Raw genomic sequence first — 25,302 nt, forward strand, 5'->3', positions numbered from 1 at the left:
TGCTGTAGCGCGAAATTGACGGCGCAGCACCCTTCTACCTAACTCGATCTACCTAACCTAAATCGAAAATCGTCAAGTGACGACGAAACCGTCAACCATCACTTTCAATTGAAAGTCATTCTATCTTCTCTTCGAGCAGATCCCCGTTTGACTCGTGTTCATTTATTCTTTCATTGTGAAATGAACTTACTTGTGCATTGAAGCGAAGCTGTTCGATCCAAATTCGCGCAGTTTTTATGACTTTTGTTGATTGGTCACTCGGTTCATTTAAGCGTATGTGCATAGATCTGTGCAAGTGGATCGATACGTGGATGTCAAATTTATCATTGTCGGGTGGATTGTTCAAATATCAATTTTTGTTATTTACACAGTATTTTGCATGTAATCTTTTGGTATTATTCTTTGGTATTTTACCTCTTATGTCATGCTGGTCAATACCAAATTTTGGTATCAGGTCAGAATTAGGTATCATTTGTTATTTTCTCCTGCTCGGGATGCGACGCCATTTTGAAATCGAAGATGGTGGCTTCCGATCTACAACAAAGTGGAAATACAGTCAAATACACATCAATATTGGTATTTTTGTAATCGGTATGAAGTCTTCAGATCGAAAATTGATATGCGATGCCATTTTGAAATCCAAGATGGCGGATTCCGATTTCAGAACAAGTGGGAAATATTGTCAAATACTCATAAATATTGTTGGAATCGGGATGCACAGTGGTCGGAGATGCCAGTTTGGTGAACTTAATTGTTTTGTGATCAAACCGTTGACCTAATCCAAAAACTGTCTTCAGAAGAATTGTTCACAAAAATATTGCGTATATTATGACAATAACCAATATTTGTCATGGCATACTATGAAAAAATAAAAAAAATAACTTTTTTCGCAAAAGAGATAGAAGAGTAGTTTCTTGAGCAAAGTTGTAGTACTCATAAAAATATGAAACTTTGCTGAAAACATCAAATTTGTGTGACGAATACTTGTGAAGATATGAAGCGTTTTTGATGGAAACCCCCTTAAATTCATTTTTTTAAGTATAACTTTTTTTATAACAGTTTTTTAAGTAAACAATGTTCTAAAAAAACGTAAACAACATACAAATACATGTTTTTGCTGGAGACAGTATGTGGCTAAAATCGTCCCTTTCAAAGTTATAGTACTTTTTACATTTATTTTTCCTTAATTTCAGCTGCATATAGGGGGAGAAGGTGGCAAACCGGGACACAGCACCAAGTACTCTTTTTAAAGCTTAGACTCTGTACTACAAAGTAGTGAAGGTTTGGTTAGCGCCAATTCATAAATGAGTGAATAAGGGCACGTTGAATGTTCACGTGTTTGGCCTTTTTCTATATAAAAATAACCTTGCCTCCTCATTTATGAACGGTAAATTACGGATTATAGAAACAGATATTATCAAACTCATCCGTGAACAAAAAGGAAATTTTCTGTATGTATGCATTAACAAAAAAATGATTAATTTGAACGAAACATTTTCTAAGACAAGCACTTTGTGTGCTTAGTTTACTCCAGTTGTCAATATAAATTTTGGTTAGAAAAGAGTGAAACTAAAGCGGTGGTGAACTGTTTACCATCCTTAACAAACCCTTTACCATCCTCAACAAGATACTGCTGACCCGTGCGAATTCAGTTGGCTAGTGCGACGACTGAAGTTACCCTCAAAGAGCATGTGGATAATAAGATCCAAAATCTTCGGCCAACGGAATTCGAAATCAATGGTCGTCGGATCCTAGTCGAATATAGGCTACATATGACCATGGTTAAACTAAGGTAAACTTAAAAAATTGAATTTAAGGGGGTTTCCATCAAAAACGCTTCATATCTTCACAAGTATTCGTCATACAAATTTGATGTTTTCAGCAAAGTTTCATATTTTTATGAGTACTACAACTTTGCTCAAGAAACTACTCTTCTATCTCTTTTGCGAAAAAAGTTATTTTTTTTATTTTTTTCATAGTATGTCATGACAAATATTGGTTATTGTCATAATATGCGCAATATTTTTGTGAACAATTCTTCTGAAGACAGTTTTTGGATTAAGTCAACGGTTTGATCATAAAACAATTAAGTTCACCAAATTGGCATCTCCGACCACTGTGGGATGGCGTCTAGAGGCTGGATATAAATATCCGACGCCATTTTGAAATCCAATATGGCGGCTTCCTATATCAGAAAAAAAATGGGAAATGCTGATGCCGTCCCATCAATATGGGTATTTTTGGAATCGGGGTGACGTCTGGAGATTAGAAATCAATATCCGACGCCATTTTGAAATCCAAGACGGCGGCTTCCGATTTGCGGAAAAGTGTCAAATACCCTGGTTATTTTCAGAATGGGGATGAGACGTAGATGCTGAAAATTGATGTCACTCCGTCTTTAAATCTAAGGTGGCGGCTTGAGATTTTGAGACTGTGAAATACTGTCAAACACTGACCAATGTGGTGTTTGTTTTGGAATTGTGAAATCTAGAAGCCAGAAATCGATGTCCGACGCCATCGTGAACTTCAAGATGGTGGCTTACAATTTCTGAAGAAGTGTGAAATAGCCTACAAATGGTTTTGAATATCGATTTGACAGCGTCTACGCGTCGTTTCGTTCCTAAAAATTCCCAGATCTTAGGGTATTTGACACTTTTTGTGAAACGCGATGGCGTCGAATATCGATTTTCGGCATATTCGTGTCGTCCTCGTTCCGAAAATACCCATATTGTAGGGTATTTGAGACATTTATTTACCCCAATGGCCGCAATATTTTACTCCAGAATGGCCTCGTTAATGTAATATTCGTTTAATATAAAATAATATATTATTACTACATATCAGTGGCGTCGCCTTAACCTCAATCTACCTGTGCACCAGCTCTCAAAACATAAACAATTATCAAAATATTGCTTGCAATGGATAGATATCGAGTTAACTAGAAGATAAAGTGTACTTTTCAACCGATTCGAGTAGAAAATGGCATTAAATCTGTTTTTGAAAGTTGGTGCACAGGTAAAAAGTGAGGTTACGCGACGCCACTGCTACATATAAACCGGATTCCATCCCTATCGGCAATCAATATTGTGCGGATACTATCCGGATACTATATTTTGATGCCTGACAAGTCGAATGAGCCCTGAATTGAAGTGAAAGTGGAAAAAACGAAGGAAGCAGTTTTCGAGTCATTCATGGCGTCAATTGAAACAAGTCTTTGCTTCAAATGAAATGAACTGAAGCACTTGACGAACGAAACAAGCGATAGTCCAGTCATGTTAAGAGGAATGTTCAAGAAACACGATAACTTACACGAAAATGATATTGCTCAAAATGAAGCGATTTTGCGGAGAGTTCATTTTCTTTTCTTTGTTTCGAAAATGCAGAACCCTGGCCAGCAGTGACGGTAGTTTCAGGTTGTGTTCGGGTGTAAAGCAAAAATCATGAAACTCAAACTCACCACGGTTTGGTTAGAAATGTAGCTGGTGAGTTTTGTTGGCTTGATATTCGTAGCTACGTAGCTTGTAATATGATGCGCAGTTGCTTGCTTATTGATTTTCATCTACGAAAATCAAGCGTGAGCTCTTGGGCATTGATGAGATTTGATTTTTTGATATTTTCCCAACACTGCCTGTAATTATGATTTTTTTTTTCAAAAATCTCGACTGCATTAGAGTAAGTGCCCAAACAGCACACAAGTTCTATAACAGTTCATATAACCTTTTTATGACTGATTTTCGTTAAGATGTTTAATCAACATATTGCATGAATATGTCTTACTTGGGTGTTCCGTTGTGACACGTGTACCAGTTATGTATCCAAATGGTACCAGTTTTGGACCTACTCCGTTAAAATCTCGTAGGTCATAATTGGTGCATGCAGAAACTGTTGCACTTAGTGCCATAGCTTGTTAATTTGATTGTTATTCATCCTAGAATTTTTAAATTTATATATTTTTTTGGATTTTAATATGTAGGGGAAAAGGATGTAATGTCGGCCTAAATGCCCCTAATTTGAGACCATACATAAATTCAGCAATCGACTAAATTTTCAATAGCAACCAAAAATATCTATTAGTACCGTTCCAATGACGCGTTCATCTAGATAAAATTGATAAATATCAGATTTTTAGCGATGGGCCCAATCTTAGATCCATTGGCCAACATTAGAGCCATTTCCCCTATTTTAAAATACTACACACTTAGAAAAATTCATGTAAATTTAGGTGCTCTGAGAGTGACATATACGAGCGTCAATTTTGACATACATTTGAGTCATAACAGACGCAAAATATAGCTCAATCAAACGTACTGTTCATCGAGCAACGAACTTTTCAGTCTCGGAGCACTTAATATCATATGACGTGTTTGTTTACGTCTCATGTTTTAAAGGGTGATACGGTCAAAATTTGGTCAAGGGAAAACGCGTGTAAATCGGTGAAATCGTTTATTTAAAAAATCAAATTAAATTTCTTTTTCAAGTTCAATTAGTATAAAATTCAGGAAAAATATTCAGTTAGGCTTCCGCTTTTCCAAATCCGAATTGCCGGGCCTTACGCTTGACCCCTGCCATCAGATTTTGTACAGCCACCTTGTCCACCTTCTTCGCCGCAGAAAGCCAGTTTGCCTTGAACTGCTGCTCGCCTTTAGCAGTTTTTTTGGTCTTCTTTAGGTTCCGCTTGACAATAGCCCAGTATTTCTCAATTGGGCGGAGCTCTGGCGTGTTGGGAGGGTTCTTGTCCTTGGGAACCACCTGCACGTTGTTGGCGACGTACCACTCCATGGCCTTTTTACCGTAATGGCAAGATGCCAAATCCGGCCAAAACAGTACGGAACAACCGTGTTTCTTCAGAAAAGGCAGCAGACGTTTATTCAAACACTCTTTCACGTAAATTTCTTGGTTGACAGTCCCGGAAGCTATGAAAATGCTGCTTTTCAAGCCACAGGTACAGATGGCTTGCCAAACCAGATATTTCTTTGCGAACTTTGACAGTTTCATGTGCTTGAAAACATCTGCTACCTTTCCCCTTCCTTTTGCCGTATAAAACTCCTGTCCCGGAAGCTGCTTGTAGTCGGCTTTGACGTAAGTTTCGTCGTCCATTACCACGCAGTCAAACTTCGTCAGCATCGTCGTGTACAGCCTCCGGGATCGCGCTTTGGCCGTCGTATTTTGTTTATCATCGCGATTTGGAGTCACTTTCTTCTTGTAAGTCGATAGTCCGGCTCGTTTTTTGGCTCGATGCACGGTTGTAGACGATACACCCAGCTTATTTGCGGCATCTCGGAGAGAGAGGTTAGGGTTTCGCTTGAAACTACCGGCAACTCTCTTTGTCGTCTCAGCGGCTTCCGGTTTTCGATTTCCCCCCGATCCAGACTTCCTGGCTGTCGACAAACGTTCCCCAAACACTTTAATTACATTTGTAACGGTTGATTTGGCAACTTTTAAGGATTTTGCCAACTTTGCGTGCAAGTAGCTCGGATTTTCGCGATGCGCGAGCAAAATTTTGATACGCTGCTCTTCTTGATTGGACGGCATTTTGACAACTGAAGAGTGAATTCCAAAATCAAAATAGGAGCAACATTCTACACACACACACCTTCAAAATGAGGGGTGTTCAGGTTTTTTAAATGCAAAATTGAAAGAAATACGTCAAGTTGATATTGACCAAATTTTGACCGTATCACCCTTTATGTTAAAAATGGATTCCATCACGTGTAAAATTAGTTATTTCTAAGTGTGTAGATTAATAAATTCTCCTCGCCTCGAAAACAAAATTTAGATTATGTATTGTGATAACGACACTAATTTTAAAATCTTCTGCTTGAAGATTTTTTCGATTTTTATGAAGGAGGTTTGACGTATTCTTATAAATTCAAATGTGTTGAGATTTATTTGTTTGATAAATACTCACATTTATAATTCAATAACAATTTCCAAGCTTCTGAGTGAACCTGAAATATCAACTCGACACCGTTGAACAAATTTTAATATTCCAACATTGTAATCTTTCTTCTTGTTTGCTCAGTATACCACCAAATCCATCTGGAAAATGAAATCCACTTAAGCTCTTCCACCTGTGAAAACTCTGGCAAACTATTCCCACGACAGCATGAAAAAAACTATTTTTCACTTATTCACCTGTGTCACGAAGGCTCTAGACTGACAATCGGTGCTAGCGCGGTTGGGAAGCCACCGCAGCTGGTTTTCACGGTTGGATAAACCACACCACCGTCCACCGGCTGTACTGTCGCACGTTGCGACAGTCATCCAGACGACTTCACTCCAATCCCCGCTTCAGTCTAGTCTAGCTTCTGTTGGTCGGCTTGGTTTGGTTTGTTTGGTGCAGCGTTGATTAATTTAAACTTGAAATTAAATTTGAATTTGTTTGCTATTTTTCATCATCCCTCCACCTCGATCCGGTTTGCCCATCCTCAGCATCATCATGCTTTACACTCCAGTGTATAATGGTTGTGGAAAAGAAGAAAGGCGGGAAAGGTTTCAAAATTTCATCGGCTTACTATTACCCGTCAGCCGGGCGTGATTGAATGGGATTTTGAATGCGGGAAAAAGGCATGAAATTATCCATCGAATGAAACAAACGACGACGGAGGAGACCGGGGTCGGGTGAAGCAGTGAGCGCGTGTGGTTTGCTTTTATCGGAAGGGTCTTAATAAAGAAGATTTATTGCGATGAGGTTTCGGTTTTTAATTGATTCTCTGATGTAGGGCCTACCTATCAAATATAGTGTTCATTATTATTCTAATGGAGTTTTCTTTACGTGTTTCTTTTTACAGACGACAACCCATTCGGCATCGTGTGACTTCCCGGTGGTTATTGTTGCGGGTAAGTGTTTTGATCTATGTTTAACGGTGGTTATGCTGATCATTTAAATCAGAATAACTTGTCAATTAGTGACTATTTATGAGCTTAAGGGGAAGTTTACCGGCCCGAAAAAAAGTTTTTTTTTCTAAAAATATTGCCAATTTTCGATATTGTTTCCAACAGTTTTGGAAAAATTAAAAAGTTTTTCCGTAAACAGTGTGGCGAGCGTCCCGTTAAATTTGAAATGATAAAAAAAAACTACTTTGAAACATTTGCGCTTTTGCACAGTTTGCATGGACTTGGAATAGGAAAATTACGTTTCGTCCTCTCTCGAAATGCTATTACTCCTAACACTTACCAATGATGACCCCAATCCGATTATTCGGCCAATGATTACCAATCTCAAACACACTGGGTCTCATTTGTTCGATACCGCATCACCAACACAACACCCCAACTACAACCGACGACACAAAGTACACACTTCTAAATTAGTGCAGCAAATCGTCATCATGTATGTATTATTCCGACAGCAGCGATTTAAAAGCAAAACCGAGCATAAATAGTCCCATAATCAAACCGGAGATCGGAGATTTCGCTGCAGCGAGACTGGGAAGGCGAGAGAGGAAGCCACAGCACTCCGAGCGGCACACAAACAATTGACTCTAATTTAGGTTGAATTTATTTGTCATCAAAGTCGAAAGTGTTAAGCCTTCATCCACGTCGATGTTTGTATGTATGTATGAACAATTCCGTCCGGGCATCGGGACTTCAAATGACCAGTGTGCGAGGGTGGACCGGAGATGTACGTACGTACCGACATATAGTTGCTGAATGTATCAGAATGAGCTACAAAGTTCTCTGGTTATTCTCTGCGTTTTCTTGTTGACATCTTAACAATAGGAATTGGAATTGACTTCCCCCCTCCCCAGTTTTTGTGTGTAGGAGCAAAGATGATGATGGCAAGAAATTGCTCAACTGGTTAGGAATGGAAGCCGAGTACACTCGGCCACAGTCGTTCTGCTGACCATAACTCACATAAAGTGTTTGATTTATGCTGCACGATGACGATGACGACGATGTTGGTTGTTCCATTTTCGGACCGAAATCGCCCTGAGGTGCACTCCCGGAGCCCGATCTGGGCAGGCAGCAGAAAAACCATATCCATGGATGCTTGCGCTGCAGAGTATGTAAATAGAACGGACACGGAAAGCTGAAACAATATTGCATAAGTCACTTAGACATTCTGTCCTGGATAACCCGGTCTCGAGAGGAGGCGACCGTTGCCGTTGGACTTGGACAATGGTGAGCCTGTATTCCGGGCTGTGTCGTCGTTGTCGTGCGTGTAAATGCTCGAGGAAGGAGGGAGATGCAGACAGAGAGAGAGAGAGAAAGTTCATGGTGATCTAATTGCTGGAACATATACTTCTAATTGAGTTTCGTGCTCGATTTTGCCCTGGAACCAATTTTTCCTCTGTTCATGTAGGATTCAGCTATGGAACGATATCAAATTACTAACAAGACGCTAACGTAAGCAGTCCTTCGGGATCATTTCCCATTAGGCGTAACGATGATGGACATTCGGACTTTAAGATATACATTTACTCCATGACTTTTAGAAAAATAGTTAATCTTTTTGATATTTTGCGTTCTTTAATTCTTTTTGAGAATAAATTAAAAGATGAATGTTGAAATTGAAGAATAAAAACTACAAGAGACAGCCCTATGGGGTTGTACGCAATGGTGACGTAGGACTACGTGGTCTTATATAATAAATGAATTTGAGCCTGGTTCTCTCTGTTTATAAAGACTGGAACGCGCAAAAATTGGTCGACAAAAAAATCGTTTCTTTCAGTCAAAATTCATATCACAAAAATTTCTTTTGGTAGTTCAATTCATACATTTAAAGGAAAAAATGTTCGTTCATTCTTTTGGTTTGCCAAATCCAAACTGCCGTGCCTTCCGCTTAATCCCCTTCCATTAAATTTTGCACAGTGGTCTCATCGACCTTATTCGCCGCCGAAAGCCAGTTAGATTTAAACTGCTGCTCGTTTTTCATGGATTTATTAGTTTTTTTTTGAGATTCTGTTCAATAGGGCGGAGTTCTGGGCTGTTGGGAGGGTTCTGGTCTTTGGGTACCACAACCACGTTGTTCGCAGCGTACCACTCGATTGCCTTTTTCCCTTAGTGGCAGCTCGCCAAGCCCGGCCAGAACAGCACAGGTCTGTTATGTTGCTTTAGGAATGCACTATGGGGCATTTTCATACAACCAGGCGGTCAAAAATATTTCTATAATTTTTTCACAATTTCTGCTATTATTCTTGCTTTGTTTCATCAATATAAGGTGTGCGTTATCACTTTTCAACATTTTCACGACCAACTTTTGAAAAGGGCCTAACTTTTGATTAATTAAAATTTAATTTTTACGATTTTATAACGGTTACAGTTTCAAGCTTGTTTTCAGAGAATAAAATCTATTGAACAAAGACAACCTACCATGGTTTTATTGGGGGGAACACCGTAAAAATAAAAATAAAAACCTTTTTTTTTTGGAAATATGTTTATTTTTTTTTTCAACAAATCTTCTGTAAAAAAAATACAAAAAGCCATGATACAATAATCAAAATCAAATATGTTTCAACGAATTTCTTTTTATTCCTTTGTTACAATATCATCATCAACAAATTCTTCTTCAATTTCATCGACTGCTTTCATAAGTTCCTCCAAGGCATTGAAGTTATTAGTATCGACTACTGAATCACTTACAGAATTTTCAAATATCATGAAACTTTTCACGATGTCGGGATAATCCAGGGATACTTTTTTCTGTCGTATTTTTTCCCTCCAAATGGAACTGATCAGTGAGTCCGATTCATTCATGGCACGAATAAAGACATCATGTAAATTTTCTACTCTTGACCGTTTTCTTGCATGATGAGTTCGATATTTTTTCAATTGTTTATGTTGACTTTCTGCTGCCCCTTCCGCTAATGAACCAAGTGTTGCTGGTGAATGTATGATTATTTCTCCGGCATGAGCGAGAACTTTATGCACGGTTGCAGGAATTTTGTACCAATCATACAATTTAAGATAAAGCCTGTATGTTTCCTTGCAATATGCATCAAATTTTTCTGGGTTTATTGGCTCTTGGCAGTTAATAGCAATTAATATATTCGGGAATCTGAAAATTAACTCTTCATCAATGTTCAGCACGGAGCTTAAAAGCTTGGGATTTCCAAATGCTCTTCGACAAACGTTTCCTGTAGTACTGGTACCTGCTCCACCCGATCGTGGTTGATCTACTCTTACTCCAAATTTTTCGTAAAGCTGTGTCGTCACATGTTTTTTTCTTTGTTCATATAGTTCTTTGAACGGTTTCGTTACCTTCCATTTTTTGATATCCATTCTGTAAGCAATATGCAAAAGGCATTCGAAAAATCTTATCCAAGCATGAAGTGGAGATATGCCGTAATGCAAGGCTTCTTCGTTTGATATAAATCCTTCCTCGAATTTCTCTGCATCATTCATTACATTTGGTGTTGCCCACATATTGGACAATTCTGCATCGACGAATTTCCAGTGATATAAGTTAAGACTTTTCCGTCTATCATACTGAGGACAAAATCAAAATCAACAAGTATAAACTTGTCGTTTGAGAGTTCAATTTTCACTGGCGTTAGTTCACTCATTTCTTTTTCTACATCCTGTTTTGTAGCCAGAATAACTTCTTTACTCTCTTTAATGAATTCAAGGATGAATGGCCTACAAAATCGAATACTTTGAGGCATGGGATTAAACCACATAATTTCCTTTCGATCATTGTAGATGAACAACTGAATTGATGTTAAAGTGGACGAAAATACATCTGAATCGTCCTGACTAGCCTGGTAGCACTTGATGATATTGCGAATATCCAGTTGATCCGTCCATACCCCAGCTACATAGAAGAACCAGTTCCGTAGAAACTAGATCGGTGCTATCCATATACTCGTTGAGCTCTGCATCAATTATTTGGACGATTCGTTTCACTGTATTTTCAATCAGCGCCTGGAGTTTCACTCTTATTTTCAATGCACTTTCTTCGATGAATTCACTAGGAGGGGCGCACATTTTTTTCACTGCTCTGATCACATAGTAAGGTGGAAATCTTGAAGGTGATTCACTATGTATTACTTCGTATTGTAATCTACTCAATCCAGCCTCGATAAGTACACTAAAAGCCTCTTCTGGTGACATCATTCCTCGTTGATCAGTTACTTGAGCCAGCATGATTTTAGAGCTTTTTTGGTTTTTTTTAAATATGCCCAATAACTTTAACTAAATTAAAATCCTTTCGATTATAAACGGTCCGTCTTGCAAATAACAAAGCTTTCTCGATGTTACCGAATTTTGGATCAACTGTTTCTTTATCGATGACGCGACGTTTTCTTCTTTCACTCAAATCCAAGAAAGGTTTTGAAGGTCGTCCACGTTTTGTTCCCGAGGCCGAGGTTGAGGCAACACATTGCTCCTGTTCGATGAATTCCTCGATGCCAAATTCTCCATCAAGCCAATTCCGAAAATACGACTCAAATCGCTCTTTCGTGCGATTAGCTTCATGCCATTTGTTGATGTATTTAAAGGGTGATACGGTCAAAATTTGGTCAAGGGAAAACGCGTGTAAATCGGTGAAATCGTTTATTTAAAAAATCAAATTAAATTTCTTTTTCAAGTTCAATTAGTATAAAATTCAGGAAAAATATTCAGTTAGGCTTCCGCTTTTCCAAATCCGAATTGCCGGGCCTTACGCTTGACCCCTGCCATCAGATTTTGTACAGCCACCTTGTCCACCTTCTTCGCCGCAGAAAGCCAGTTTGCCTTGAACTGCTGCTCGCCCTTAGCAGTTTTTTTGGTCTTCTTTAGGTTCCGCTTGACAATAGCCCAGTATTTCTCAATTGGGCGGAGCTCTGGCGTGTTGGGAGGGTTCTTGTCCTTGGGAACCACCTGCACGTTGTTGGCGGCGTACCACTCCATGGCCTTTTTACCGTAATGGCAAGATGCCAAATCCGGCCAAAACAGTACGGAACAACCGTGTTTCTTCAGGAAAGGCAGCAGACGTTTATTCAAACACTCTTTCACGTAAATTTCTTGGTTGACAGTCCCGGAAGCTATGAAAATGCTGCTTTTCAAGCCACAGGTACAGATGGCTTGCCAAACCAGATATTTCTTTGCGAACTTTGACAGTTTCATGTGCTTGAAAACATCTGCTACCTTTCCCCTTCCTTTTGCCGTATAAAACTACTGTCCCGGAAGCTGCTTGTAGTCGGCTTTGACGTAGGTTTCGTCGTCCATTACCACGCAGTCAAACTTCGTCAGCATCGTCGTGTACAGCCTCCGGGATCGCGCTTTGGCCGTCGTATTTTGTTTATCATCGCGATTTGGAGTCACTACCTTCTTGTAAGTCGATAGTCCGTAGACGATACACCCAGCTTATTTGCGGCATCTCGGAGAGAGAGGTTAGGGTTTCGCTTGAAACTACCGGCAACTCTCTTTGTTGTCTCAGCGGCTTCCGGTTTTCGATTTCCCCCCGATCCAGACTTCCTGGCTGTCGACAAACGTTCCCCAAACACTTTAATTACATTTGTAACGGTTGATTTGGCAACTTTTAGCGATTTTGCCAACTTTGCGTGCGAGTAACTCGGATTTTCGCGATGCGCGAGCAAAATTTTGATACGCTGCTCTTCTTGCTTGGACGGCATTTTGACAACTGAAGAGTGAATTCCAAAATCAAAATAGGAGCAACATTCTACACACACACACCTTCAAAATGAGGGGTGTTCAGGTTTTTTAAATGCAAAATTGAAAGAAATACGTCAAGTTGATATTGACCAAATTTTGACCGTATCACCCTTTAGTAACGATTTTATGGATCTTTTCATCGAGACGTTTACGTTTTTTCACCGAGATGTTGTAATTTTCACAAATGAATTCAATGGCTCTGTGAACATTGTCACAATGGCTTAATTTTGCGTCTAATAGATTAATAATGGTTCTATTATCCATGCTCACACTTGGTATCAACCGTAAATTTGAATTAAACTGTAGTAGTTTAAATAAAAGCTACACAAAATACACTATGGCTTCAAATTGACACTACAGTAGGTTAAGTACAGACTTAGGTATAAATTAAACTCATCCGAGCATATGCGTAGGTACATACTTACGTATATGCTTCTATAATCGTCATAACCCAGGTACTTACTTTAGAATAAAGCATAAACGAATGTAGTTTTACGTTCATCCAACAGTGAACTTTATGATAATGATAACTTCTTTTTGTACAAAAGTTTAAGCCCTTTTTAAAAGTTGGTCATGAAATATTAGAAAATGTTCTTTAACAATATATTCCGACTATACTAAGCGAATATAACTCCAAAAGTTGCAAAATAATTGTTGAAAAAGTTTGTTTCCAAGCCGGCTTTTGTACAATTTGAAATCTCCCATAATAACCGAAAATTTTCAAATCGCTTACATTTCCAATGGGGCAGGTTGGGGCAGGCAAACTCTTCAGTACTTGTTATAGTACACTCAAAACTTCATCCAGAGCTGAGAATTAGCCTGGGAATGTGCGAGACTCGAAAGTTTGTGATCAATAAAGTTAAATTTTCATTAATTTTCAATAATTTTTTTCTATTTTTATTTTTAAATTGTTTTTGTCTCCATCAAATTTTCAAATGGATTTTATTTTCGGAAAGCTTATTAAATTACCTTTCCAACGATGTATAATGATGTGGTAGTTATATGATAAATAGTGGATGAAATTTTATTTGAGTGGTAGTGTATTTTTGCGGCAAAATTTGTACTTTTCTAACTCTTTTTTGACTTCGACATCCGATATCTCAGAAATTAAAACTGCTAGTAGCTTGAAACTTTCAGATTCTCTTAGTTGAAATGTTTACTATCGACTAAAAATAACGAAATAAGGATTAGTGAAAGTCGATTTTTTGATTTTTGACCGCCTGATATCTGTTAGTGGAATGGTAGCAGTCGCTTTTCCAGGCACTCCTGGACGTAGATCTCTTGATTGATGGCCTGCCAGACGAGATATTTTTTTCGCGAACTTCGGCGGTATAAAACTCCTGTCCCGGAAGCTGCTTGAAATCCGCCTTCACATAAGATTCATCGTCCATGACGACACAGTCGAACTTTGTGAGCAGATTCGTATACAGCTTTCGGGACTGCTGCTTTGCCGACGTGTTTTGTTTGTAATCTCGGTTCGCCACCTTTACCTTCTTAAACGTCGACAACCTCGGTTCTTGGCCCGCTGCACAGTAGTATGGGAGACATTGACCTTGCCAGCGACGTCCCGGATGGAGAGGTTAGGATTCCGCTTATATTTCACCGCCACCTTCTTCGTCGTCGCTGCTACGTCCGGATTACGATTGTCGCCGCTTCCAGGCTTCTTGGCGGTCGACAGACGCTCCCCGAACACTTTTAAAACGTTTGTCACGGTCGATTTGGCCACATCCAGCAATTTTGCCAACTTGGCGTGTGAGAACGTCGGATTCTCTTGCTGTGCGAGCAAAATTTTGATACGCTGCTCCTCTTGCTTGGACGTCATTTTGAAACTGGAGAGCAAACGGTGAAAACTCATCATAGCAACCATTGTATATACGCTCAACTTGCAAATGCAGCATTTCAGGTTTTTTTTTATGCATTTTTAACAGAAATACACCAATTTGAAGTTGACCAATTTTTGCGCGTTCCAGACTTTACTCTTTAGTATGACTATGAGTGCCCTGAAAAGAACCTTTTGATATGAATTTTAGTTGGGATGGGTAGCACAGGCTTGAAGTCTTTGGAAGATGATGATGACGTATAGGCAGCTGGATCAGCAAATCGGACCGCACAATCCCATATTCTTCGGTTCAATGATTGGGCACTCGCATCTCGGCCCGTCTCACAGTGGGACGAATTAAAAAAAAGTGGGACATGGCTATTTGCGACGAAACTATTGAGTATAGCTTTTTGTTGTCTTCTAGAATGTTTCTTTATTTTTTAAGTACTTTATTTTAGTAGTAAAAATTTTTGGTTAAGGAGGGTATACACTCAGATAAAAAAAATAACTTTTTTATGTCTTGTTAAATTCGATGAACACCTATGAAAACATTGAAGATGAAGTCTTTTTAAGAAACTTTGTTCAAGGTGTAAACTTTCTATCTCTCAATTGGACGAAGTTATAGGGTGAAAATGGACTACAAACGGTAGTACCCCCTTAAAAAACGTTTTTTCACCATAGCTTTTTTCTTTGAATTTTTTCGATTTTAAACAACACGTTTTTTGTCATCATGTATGTACATACTTGGAACAATCTTCATGAAAACAGCAAAACGTAACAAAACATTGAGGCACATTTTAAAAAAAAAAATTATTAAGCATCCCCTTGGATTCCCCTATGAATTGTATATGAAACAGTAGGGTAAAAGTTGCTGAATGAAATGACGTTGTCATTAGCTGCTAATACCTGCTAACCTGCAAGGTAGACCCCCTTAAAGATAGTGTAAACAAATTGTAAAAACAGGCGTAAATCCTTTAAACAAAGAGATAACGATTTACTGTCTTCTGCAAAAATGTGCAATTTCTAAGCACCTACAACTTTGTAGAATATTTAAAAATCGAAAAAATTCAAAGAAAAAAGTTATGGTGAAAAAACGTTTTTTAAGGGGGTACTACCGTTTGTAGTCCACCCTATAACTTCGTCCAATTGAGAGATAGAAAGTTTACACCTTGAACAAAGTTTCTTAAAAAGACTTCATCTTCAATGTTTTCATAGGTGTTCATCAAATTTAACAAGACATAAAAAAGTTATTTTTTTTATCTGAGTGTATACCCTCCTTAACCAAAAATTTTCACTACTAAAATAAAGTACTTAAAAAATAAAGAAACATTCTAGAAGACAACAAAAAGCTATACTCAATAGTTTCGTCGCAAGTAGCCATGTCCCACTTTTTTTGAATTCGTCCCACTGTGCGTCTGCTGCTGGACAGCAGTTGAACTGGTGTCTGCGACAGGTTGGAAGGCCGCATAATATCAGCTTAAGCTTCTCCCCTTTTAAGATTTTCTCGTTAAACTCCTTCTCTTAACAAGTTGGTAAATGTTAGTCTTTAGCAGAAAGACGCTCAACACTTTTTCCGGCGAATTTATGATCCTGTTTCACGTCATGGTTCTTCTCTATGCCTGTTCAGATGAATTAGTACTTTTATTTTATTTTCTCTACTGCGCTAAATCAAACGAGTAGAAATAAGAAGGGATGTCGGTTACGCGCTCGAATGATTGAAAATTCGATAAGGTTTAATCGAATAGCTGAAAAAATCGAATAATTGGACTTTTAGGCATAGAAAGTAGTGTAATTTCATGTTTTTTGGAGGTCCTTAGATAATGTCGAACAGCAGAATTGCAACCAGCAAGTGTAACCCAAGAACCAAAAGCGGTGCGATGCTAGTTTTGCTATGACAACGACTGAATTAAGGGGCAGAGCAGAGGGCTGAAGCAGAGGGGTGAAAGTCAATTCTCTTCATCGATTTTCTGGCTTCACTAACCTATTTTTCACTATTTCTGCTAGGCTCTTCTATCATCCAGAACAACAATCGTATCGATGAATGTGTTTGCCGTCGAGTTATTAACGAAACAGAAAGTCGATGAAGGGAATCGATCGTAATCACTTGCACCCCTGCTTTCAAGTTTGGTTACATGATTACAACTCTGGAGATCATTTTGTGTGGTCGAATGGGGGCGTGTGGTTCTGAATATGGTAATGAGTGTGCAAAATGTTCCGCAATTGCATCCTCCCTATTCGCACACGCCCGAAGATCGAAGGCGAATGACACTTCGACTTGTTTGGTCTACTAACGACTCTCTTATGACAGTGTTGGGGAACCAGCATATGCATGTACGTAATTGGTGGATTTGTTAGATATTGCGACGCTTTTGCTTGACATATACCACTTTTTTAATAGTTCAAAATCAACAGTCGAAAGCATTGCTGAAATATTTCTGATCGATTGGTTATAAAATTATTGAAATTGGTCCAGGTGCAGCTGAGTTATTAACGTTCAAAATCTTTCATAATTTCGTTACATGTTCGATTTTTGGTTTTCCCAAAATGTATCCCCATATAGAATTCACAGACGTAGTCATTGACGTGATTTCAAAATGTAAATCTCTTATTATGTAAACGATTAAAAGATATGGAAAATTAATAATTAAATAGTGCCAGGATAAAATAGGAGAGCAAAGAAAATCAAACACCAGAGAATAATTAAGCATGTTGGTGTATGAATAGTGAATTTCAAATAAGCAAAAACATTCAAGATGAATGAAAACCAGAAATAAATAATGCATAATACACAGTTAAAATAAAATAGAATGAAAAAGCGTATATATGATGAAGAATAAACGATAAGACATATTGAACAAGCGAAATATATATTAATAATAATGAATTAAAATAGACAAACGAAGACTGAAACATACCGTGGAAAAGGTATAAAAAATTAAAAAAATTTTAAAAAAATATTAATAAAATATTTAAAAAATCGTTTCCTGTCAAGTAATGTTCATCTAATCAATACTTCCCAATATTATTTTCTGCACATTGAAATCATCTCATTGGATATCTTCAAGGCCTTTAACCGGACGTGGACGCCAGCCGTCCTGGAAAAACTTTCAAACTGGGGCTTGAAGGGGCATATGATGTATTTCATACGAAACTTCTTGACCGACCGGTCGTTCCGTGTATTGGTGGAGAACACGTAGTCGAAAAGTTTCAGCGAGGACACCGGAGTCCCTCAAGGCTCCGTTATCGCAGTCACGTTGTTTCTGTTGGCAATGAACGGGGTATTTGACCGGCTACCTGGGTGCATTTACATATTTGTTTACGCTGACGATGTGCTGATTGTGGCCACCGGTTCCACACAGATCCGAACCCTACGGCAAGCGCAAGCGGCAGTCTCTGCCGTGGTGAAATTGACCGACTCGATGGGTTTCCAGCTGTCCGCCAGGAAGAGCATCCGATGCCACGTATCTCCGTCTCATCACCGAGTCAATAGCACCCCAATTACAATCCACGACCAAGCCATTCAAACCAGAAAACAGTTCGTGTTCTCGGCGTACTGATCGACCGAATGCTCTCATTCGACCAGCATTTCCAACAGGTCAAAAAAGGACTGCCGCAATAGACTCAACCTCGATAAAACGATCTCTCGGCCTCACCGATCCAACAACCGCGATGTTCGGTTCCGGGTGGCGCGAGCCATCATCGACAGTAGGTTGCTTTAGGGGACGGAAATTACTTGTATCGCCTCCGAGAAGCTGGTTAGAACCCTAGCACCTGGCTACAACAGCTACCTCCGCATCATATCTGGTCTCCTGCCATCCACTCCAGCAGACGCCGCATGCATCGAAGCGGGTCTTCTTCCATTCCGGTTATTGCCACAAAAGCCGCTGCCTTTACCGCCAAGACTTCCGGAAAAAATAGGGTCTTTCTCCTCGACGAGGGGAACAGAGTCCTCGGCACGGCCGCCGACATTGACCTCCCCCAGTGACCAAAGTCCATTGGCATGGAGAGAAAAGTTGGCACTCTTCACGAATCCAATTGGACAATCGGATCAAGAACCGCTTCAAAGCAGGGGATGCATCCGAAATTCTACGCAGATCGGTCGCCGAGTTACTTGGGTCCAACTATGCCGACCCCTCCACCGGTACACCGACGGCTCCCGATCGATAAACGGAGTAGGTATCGGGATGTTCGGAGACGGTATTGCTGAAAGCAGCAGTCTTCCTCCACAGTGCTCGGTTTTCTCGGCGATCTTTCGTGCCGCTACGACGCCAGCCAACAAACCGATACTTATCTTAACCGACTCACACAGCGTCGTTCAAGCGATCACCTCGGAAGCACCAAAACACCCATGGATCCAGGCGATTATCAAGTACGCCCCACTGAACACCGTGTACACATGGATTCCCGGACACTGCGGAGTGCCTGGTAACGAGTCTGCTGATCACCTTGCTGGAGCCGGGACATCGGGTCCCAGACTCACCGACAAGGTACCCCTACAGGACGTCAGACGGTGAATCATGCTTCCGCAACAGAACTGCCTTCATCCGCAAAGTCAAAGGGTCAACTGAAGCATGGAGCGAACTGGACAACCTGAGGGATCAAAGCGTGATTTCGCGGCTTCGGACCGGGCACACCAAACTCTACTATAACTATGGTGGCCTGCCGTTCCGCAGAAGCTGCATCATCTGCGGGGTACCCTACACCGTCGAACACATCCTGTGCAACTGCCCGGAGTTCCAAAATCTTCGGGAGTTGATCTGCCTAACTTCCAGCATCAGGGATCTGCTCGGGAATGATACTCTGGCCTCGGCAGCACTAGTAACCTTCTTAAAAGAAGCCAAAATCTACCACTTGGTATAGCAGGAATTTCTTTCTCCGGAGATGAACTAGCCATAGTTTAAAAATCTCCTTAATAAAGAATTTAAAAAAAAAATCTGCACAATAGTATAATACTAGGGTATGTAGTTACGATATCAATTCCTCTAAGGGGACCTCCCTTAGCTCAGTAAGTAAAGGCGCAGCTACAAAGCAAGACCATGCTGCAGGTGACTAGGTTCGAATCCCGGTCCGATCTCGGACTTTTTCGGGTTGGAAAATTTCTCGACTTCCCTGGGCATAGATAGGTGTGATTGTACTTATCTCACAATTATACTAATGCAAAAATGGTACAGGCATCGAAAGCTCTCAACACTAAGTTGAGAGCACGCAATAAGCTAAGCTAATATATACGATAAACAATACGCTTGAAATGCGAAAAAGAAGAATCGATTCCTAATGAGCCTCTAGAAGCGTTTTCTCTAAGCACTGTAGTAAAGCACAGGGTGGCAAGTGAACTAGGAAAAACCGGGGAATAGTCGGGAATTTGTTGCCAGGAAAATAATGTTGTTTCTATGATTTAAATAGCTTCTGAATTTAATTTAATTTAATTAACTAAAAAAAATGCTGCAAGATGATCAACATTTACCTAAAGTGTTTAGTGGACGTATTGCTTATTTGTATAATTATAATTTTTTCTCGATTCATTTGAACTATTATTTTAGCTATGTTTTAGCAGATATAATTAATAAAAATGCGGGGAATCTTAGCCTAAAATAATTTTCTCGTTGATTTTATATCTAAATCGCTCAGTCTTTAATCTACCATTTTCGAGTTTGCCCTCGGTGAGAACGTTTTTCATATTCTTTCAGTTTCTCACCTGATTGAGCGATAAAAACACAGATGCACTTTGGGGGGCCACTTGAACAGTTCTGAGGACAACTCCAACGACGGTCGATAGTCGTGGAGATTAATTCGCACTCGCGACGATTTATATCCTTCTGCAGTTAAACAAAAACTATTTCAAGGCGCTCTACTACAGGGTGGCAAGTGAACCAGGAAAGCCAGGAAAATGTTGGGTATTTTGTTTTACTAGGAAAAACCGGGAAAAAACCCGGGCAAAACCAGGAAAATAATAATTTACAGATGCATGTAGGTTTGAAATGATGACGTTACTAATTATGTGTGATGCGTGCAAAATAATATATCTGTATATTGCCAGTTCAGAGAAAAATTAGCATTTGGCGTCAGATTTGACAACCGAAATTAACAATCGTCACTGACAGCTACTTTTGGGATTTTCGAACACTGAACCAAAATCGTTCCTTCAAGACCGAGTTGAAGACCTTGTTCTCATGACAACACATAAAATATGGAAGGAAACATTCAAAACAACAATTAAGGTGGAAGTTCGCAACATAAATTTATAGAAATCTTGAAATATTAGAATAGAAAAATAAATTAAAACTGATTTTCAGCGCATTGGCAAAAGAAGATCCTCCAACCAACCTATGGACAACTACACTATTTCATTTCATGAGGACACCGTCTCCACAATTATTTAGTAGATTCTAGGGTTACATGTGGTTCCAGTATAGCCTGATTGATAAAATTGATAATCCAGCGGATCTGGTCGATTGCATCAAGAGTGATCGATCAGTCTTCAACCGAGGCTTCGAAGAATGATAGTTATTATCTTGGTTAGTATCCGGTTGTGTTTATGTTTGACAGCTGCTTCTGCTTATTTGTGATATATGTGAATCAGCAATATTCAATACACTTTAATAATCAAGCTGAAAAGCATCAGAGCTTTCGTCGCTAATGTCATGACAACGCAACTTTGCATTATGTTCTCAGGCTGTGTTCCAATTGGTGAATTTTCACTTAAATGCAGAGTTACATTTTCCTCGTGTGTGCAAAAATGTGCTGCCGAGACTCTCAACAAACCGTCTCCCGTCGCAACGAAAACAACATGTGACGAGCGAGAAAGAGAGACGCGAGAATAAGATACGAGCGAGATACAAATGCGACACACAAAAATCCTGGCGTGCGCGAGGCTCGTGCTGATCTCATGTGCCTCATCTCATGTGCTACGATTAATGCTAGAACTGCAGAGCTTGAAGTTCTGGAAGGTGTAGGTAAGCGAAATACAGGCTGTTGAAACTTGGTTGCTTTGACCAACATTTCATTTGCGTTTGCACAAACCATTCCTATTTTAGAGGAAAAGTAGCATATATTTGCAGTGCTTAAATTCTTGAAATCCTCTAATAGCAAAAGCCATTAATTTGCCGGTCAATTAGAATATTTTTTTTTTTTTTTTTTTTGTATTGATCCAGTGGCAGCAACTTGCTAAAACTCTACACTGGACCCCTTTTATTGATAAATTTTGCTTCTATGAGCCTCTATTTTAAATCAACACACAGACGTTCCTAGGCTATGGTGCCCATTTGGTCACTGTTGTTTTTGTGCTGATCCAAATAGTTTTGATAATATAATTGCGCATTCTTGTTTTTTTAAAAGGTTGATTTTCGTCCCAGTCTTGTCTTCTGTCGTCACTTATTTTGTCATTTTGTCTTGTGTATTAACCCCCACTTGTCTTGTTTATTGTGTCAACTGTGTCTATTGTCCTTCCCCATCTGTTACTCTGTCATGACTAATTTCATTGATATATAAAAATAGTAATATCAATTACAGGATAATATGGTTATTTCTCGATTACTTTTTCAAAGGGAAGCACCAGCTCCTGCAAACAATGCATCCGATCGTCGATCCGGCGCAACCGGCACCTCGCACACGCTTATCAACACCACCAGCAGATAGAGGAAAATTTCCCCTATCTGATGATAGTGCCAGCACGCGCGGGCGAGCCACCAGTTACGCCAAATCGACGACCAAACGCACCGCCTACAAAAGCCGATACGCTCCCTTGAAAAAGTTATCGAGATTTCTACTAATTAATGAATTATTAACAATTACCTTTCATGATCCTTGGCTCTGATTTTAACTTACCACTTTTTGATTATTTATCAAATACCTCTCCCAGAATATATAACTCCCCGATGCTTTGTTGGTTTCTGGTCTCATTTGGATTGGTCCTGAATTTGTTTGACATCCTGTTCGAAGTAATTCTTTGAGTTCCAGCTTGTACGTGTCTCACGTCATATGATTCGCCATTCATAAAGATAATGGGTAAAAAGGGAGTAAAACATACATAAAGGTAGATTAGTATTAGTTGTACTTGATCCAAACAATAGAAAGAAGCATAGATGACTTAGTAGAAAAATAAAACTAATAAATAACTAAAAGTGCAATGGATAAGTGTTAGTTCCGGGATCATTTTAGTGTTAGTAGTTATGTTAGTTTTGATCCGTATTCAGCCCTGCTGGCCCCTCAAGCACTATTTGCAGCAATTGTGATAAGATTATGCGACACTGCTACTACTACTATGTTAGATGTATGACTTGTCAATTTTCGCAGTGTCTTTCAATAAATCACTCAATCAATTTGATGTTTGAAAATTTGCTCAAAAAAAAAGGGCTTTGTTGACACATCATACCTTACCGAAAACTAAAGCACAACAATCCTAATTCTTATTTCAAACCTATCAACATATTTAACACATCTTTCCTAAAATTTCACTTGTTCGTAAGCGCCTGGTTGAAGATATGACTTTCGCTATTGACATTGTCTGTAATTAACAAATACACTAAATAGGAAGATTTATTATACAACTTCATAGGCTAGTCGCCTCCCTAAGTGGACCCCCCGCGTCCTATCTCTTATGTTAATTAACTTTCTGAATTCTATAATTGAAGTTTATTTAATAAATAACTGAAATCTCTAATCTACCTACATAACCCATGCTTTTAAACTACAATTTAACGTGTTTCAAGTACTTCTGGCTTTTAAATATCTTATCTTATATCTTTGTTCGTCCCAGATGACACCTTCAAGTGACTAAAATGCTTCACTTTGAAGTTAGTTTCCAAGCTAATTTTAAATTGTATATTGTATAGGGTAAATGTTCCAACTACGCTCTCACGTTTCCACTATGTGGCACCACAAAAATACATATGGGTATGTCACAATAGAAGCACACCACAGTGGAAATCCCGAGCCATAGTTCAAACACTTATGCCAAATCAAAATGAAGCACATATAAGATTAGTTACAATACCATGTACAAAAATGATGTTTAACATTGTTTTCTGAGTAATACTTCAATGAAAACAACAATGAAAGCTTGTCACGCAAATAGAAGGAGCACTGTTGGGCAATTTCTGAAATATTTCAATAGTATAATTCCCTTGCAAACCCAAATAAATCTATCTGCGTAAAAAATAAATAAAATAAGAGTGATTTGCGGCAAAACCCGCCAGTATCACACCCAACGTCAGTGCCTATACATAAGCGTACTACGACGCGGCTCTCAATAAAAGGAGTAACAAGTGTGATACTATCACTGCTAGACTAGATCTTTGGTTCTCTCATGCAGCGGTTTATCAGAGAGGGGAAGCTTAGTAATCCCCATCGCCTGCCCATGTCGCCATTCTATCGCGGCATGAACCAACAACGCCGACCATAAACCTACCGTCTCCAACACTCCACTATTAAGCATGAAATTAAGCCCGCCCACCAACAGCAAGGTGCAAAAACTAGCCAAGGGGAGGGAATTTGCCGGTCAATTAGAATATTATTTGTTTATTTTTCCGGTTCAACACTTAACTGCACCTGCATGACTAACATCTTTTTACACATTATTTTCAAAATATCGAATGGACAAAAATTCTACAAAAAGTGTATAGGTATTGTTTAGTACGGGGATTTGACCGTTGCAAGACGTTCACACATTTTCAACGTAATTTAACCATTAATCGGCAACACAACTGGTATACATTGTTAGATGGGATGTTACGTATTTTACTGATGCAGCAATGTTATGATAATTCAATGGGAGGAAATTTTTTTTGCAGAACATTTTTTTCTTGGCGTATTACCAATACGCTTTCACTTGTACTTTGTTACCATTACTTTAAAAATGTTCAGATTTTTTTTAATGTGCCTCATGTGATCGAGCATTCAGATAAATTCTATAACAGAAGCGGTGACCCACTGGGTGATGGCGCGGTCTATGCTAAATCTCGATGAACATTTCATCTGCTTTGATCGATTCTCTTCATCGACTTTCTCTTTTGATAACCACGCCTACGCAAATGCATTTGGTGCTAATTTTGCCACACAGTTTGATAACAGCAGTTCATATCTTGTGCTTAGAACGTTGAACACAGCATGGAATGCTTTGAAGTTGAGTTATTAATGGAAGAGAAAGTCGATGAAGAGAATCGTTCAATGCAAATAGGACCTTTTGAAATGTTTATCTAGAAATAGCTGCAGCAAAATAATGACATGAGCGGGCATCGTTGGCTTTAACTCAGATGAACGTGTAGACCAGTGTAGTGATATATTTACCATTCCAATTATTAATATCACCAAGTCTACCGACCTTCTATTCCGTTCCTTCAAATCGCTTTCTGGTTGGCACGGTACGATCTAGGTGGCTTCTGCTGACCATTGCTCTGCGGGTTTCGATGACATCGTTTTTGCGTCGATGTCCGTAATCGCTAAGAAGAAATAACCTTTTCGGTTAGATAATGGGCGACCTTGCCTTTGTATACCAACAGTGTCAGAAGGAAGCATCTGAGTATCGGCACCAATTCCACAAAGTGACCACCAAGCGCCACCATCTCGCTACAACAAACCAGAAAGTGGTACAGCCATTGCTACAACCTGCAACAGATCAACCAATCAAATCACCATGTTGCCAACATGTTGCCAGAGTGTATGGTTTAAATTTGGAAAATACCGTGTTGAAAGTTGATCTATCCATTTGAAAAATTATGATATTCAAAAACTTAAGCACATTCTTAAGTCATCCTTTTTTTTTTAGCAACTCGCTAATTCAGATCAGAAGAACAACAGCAAATGCTGATCTTTTAAAACTTCCTGGCTGTCTAGGGAGCATATCTGAAAGAATATCCTGTTACTTATGCAACGTTTCCTGAACATCTACA

General features: G+C 39.2%; 1 protein-coding gene across 2 annotated transcripts in view; it reads left to right on the forward strand.

Annotated features, from left to right (window-relative positions):
* The window catches only part of uzip (unzipped), a 314,941-nt gene that overhangs the window by 95,193 nt on the left and 194,446 nt on the right, over positions 1-25,302 (forward strand). For both annotated transcript variants that reach the window (XM_065219629.1, XM_065219628.1), the window contains exon 3: positions 6,792-6,840. The gene's annotated coding sequence lies outside the window, so the exon portion shown is untranslated. The remainder of the gene's footprint in view (positions 1-6,791; positions 6,841-25,302) is intronic.

This window comes from Ochlerotatus camptorhynchus, unplaced genomic scaffold, assembly GCF_037179485.1.
Source record: "Ochlerotatus camptorhynchus isolate MF236.1 unplaced genomic scaffold, CSIRO-AGI_Acam_v1.1 ptg000107l, whole genome shotgun sequence".
Lineage (NCBI taxonomy): Eukaryota > Metazoa > Arthropoda > Insecta > Diptera > Culicidae > Ochlerotatus > Ochlerotatus camptorhynchus.